Genomic DNA, 2,915 nt, shown 5'->3' with positions numbered 1-2,915 from the left:
ATGAAGTGCAAATATTAAAAAATTGTGCTGACATTCCTTGAAGTCCCGCCCCAGTGCAGACTCTGTTGATACAAAATCATCTACTTGGTCCATTGGAGTAGGAGACATAAATGCCACCATTTTAGCTGGAGATTGGTTTGGTCAGCTGTCACTGAAGCCAGACTTAAAGATAGGTGTTAAACCACAATGCAAAGAAAAGACCACCAACTCCAATTTAAATAAAATAAAACAAGCTTGTAATTCTGACCCGCCTGGGCTGTCTCTCCCGAAACCGGTGGGAATAGAAGACAGCCCCGCAGCTCTCTAGGAGGGCAGCTTTATAGCACAGAAAGTTGCAAAAAGGGGGGGGGGGGTCTTGAGAACTTACAGATAACAGAATTTTGAAAAGCATAACACAAAAGCAGATAGTAAATTAATGGTCCAGCATTTAGGGAGTAAATTTAGATCCCAATGTCAGAATTTATGAGGCGCTACTAGAGTTTCAGAGAGGGTTGTTATCTGGCCAAGGAAAGCCAGGATTTATGAGGTGCCACTAAAGTTTCAGAGAGGGTTGCTATCTGGTCAGGGAAAGCCAGGCATGGGTAAGTTCAAGGAACAGGCAGGCATTCCAAGCAAGTTTAGAAATTGCAATAATTTATAGTAAAGCCGAAATTAACTTGTTATGCCGATGTGGCAAGATGGCTCCCAAACTTAAGAGGGAATTGCTGGGTTTATCAATAGGTAGTTAGCATAGTTAGGTAATTTAGGTCTAATATCAAGTCTAATAAAGAAAACGGAGTGGGCTGGGGTTGTGGGCTCAGCGGTAGAGCGCTTGTCTAACACGTGTGAGGCCCTGGGTTTGATCCTCAGCACCACATATAAATTAAATAAATGTGTAAGGCCAGCCTCAACCTAAAGATTTTAAAAGGCTGCTGAACAAGGCTTTTTTGAGATTTTGCTCCCGGGTGGAACCCTCAGACCAACAGAGTGAGTCTAAGGAGAAGCCCGCTGGGGCTGGACTGGACTGGAATTTTTATTGGGCTTAGGGCAGGAAAAAGGGACTTTCAGAGTCCCCGGTCCTATTGGAGTTGGGGTGGGAGGGAGCTGGCAAAGACCCAGGATTGGCCAGGAGACCCTGCTGATTGAAAGGCGGTTCCATCAGTGCGTGATTGGTGTTTCTTTCCAATGCGCGGGTTCCTTGGTGATTTGTTCCTAAGTCACCACCATGGACCTGACAGCTACCATATCTCAAGCTAATAATAGATGCTGTGTCCCTTAATCTTAATGTAATATTCATATAATACCATCTCTAACTAATATAATAGGTGCTGTGAGATGAGTCGTTGCTTCCCCAAATGCTGAAGTATAACACTGTTATGCCAGATTCGTGGGACCCCAATAGACCTCCAGGAGCTGAATCCGATGCAATTGTTTCCGCTGTTGGCCGGTGAGAGTCCTTGCTTCCCCGATGTTGAAGAATAACACCAGAAAAGCACACGCCGAGGCAAGGTCAGAGTAGAAATTAGAAGTTTATTAAAGGACAGCAGAAAAGACTTCTCCCGGAGGAAGAAGGGGACCCAAGAGGTGGAATCCGTGGAAGTGCAGTTGTCTCCCCTTTTTATAGGTTTGGTGATGGAATGCTAGGGGGAAGGGTTAGGACACAGGTGGGCCAAACGGGCAGGAAAGACTTAATTATCACTTTTTGGGATGGGCTTATCACTTCTCTGGGATGGGCTATCTCCAAATCTGTTGGGGGCTGTTCCTGGGTTCCATAAACATTTCTTTGGGGTGGACTTTGGCCTAGGGCCTTTCTGGGACTTCATTAACATTCCATGAGTTGTCCTGTGTTTCCCAGAATCATTGTCAGCATGGCCTCCATTTTAGATTTCACTCGATATTAGACCCGATTTACCTAACTACACTGACTACCTAATTTGAAATCTGGCTTCACAATCACACAAGAATCTTTATTACAAGCTCTAGCCTGGACTCACAACCGTTCCTGACACAGTGGTCCCAGGGAGTGAGTCCTGGTCCTTTGTTCAGTGAGATTTTATAGGTTTTGGGGGGATACTCTATGCATCACTACATCACACAGCAAATCATCCCATACCTCAGGAAAGTCAAACAACAACTCTTAACATTGATTAGCACATTCAATGGCGGGAACAAGGTGGGTAGGGGTGATTGGTTAGTACAAGAGGGGGATTCCTTTGAACTGATTGGTTTAGGCCACGAGGGGTGTACATGGTTTCCCAACATGCTATCAACCACCATAAACTACTGGGGGGTCATCTGGCATTCCAGGTATTTTCCCCGTCTCATGTTGATTGGAGGTTGCTAGGGGGGTTGCTATGGGTCCTCACCTAGCCTGAGTCAGGGACACCTGGCACTGCAGATCTCTCCTGTTATTTACAGACAAACAACTCAGCAGGGTGGGTATGTGCTTAGGAGTGCTCTGTGGATTTTTCCAAGGACAAGGGTCATGCCCCCTTCCTTAGGACAGGCCTTGAGGTAGAAGCTGCTGAAGCCAGATTTAAAGTTAGGTAGTCAGTGTAGTTAGATAAATCGGGTCTAATACCGAGTGAAATCTAAAATGGAGGCCATGCTGGCAATGATTCCGGGAAACGCAGGACAACTCATGGAATGTTAATGAAGTCCCGAAAAGGCCCTAGGCCAAAGTCCACCTCAAAGAAATGTTAATGAACAGCCCCCAGCAAAAAGGTGCTGACTCAGAAGTCCTTCCTGACCAGATTACTTCTTTGGCCCACCTGTGTCCCACCCCTCGGGCCTTCCCACCTACATTCCATCACTGAAAGAACTATAAAAAGGGGAGACAACATCCCTTCCACGGATTCCACCTCTTGGGTCCCCTTCTTCCTCCGGGAGAAGTCTTTTCTGCTGTCCTTTAATAAACTTCTAATTTCTACTCTGAC

This window comes from Marmota marmota, unplaced genomic scaffold (assembly GCF_001458135.2).
Source record: "Marmota marmota marmota unplaced genomic scaffold, marMar, whole genome shotgun sequence".
In the NCBI taxonomy this organism is placed as follows: domain Eukaryota; kingdom Metazoa; phylum Chordata; class Mammalia; order Rodentia; family Sciuridae; genus Marmota; species Marmota marmota.
The sequence above is the reverse complement of the archived record's forward strand: the minus strand, read 5'-3'. Positions refer to the sequence as shown.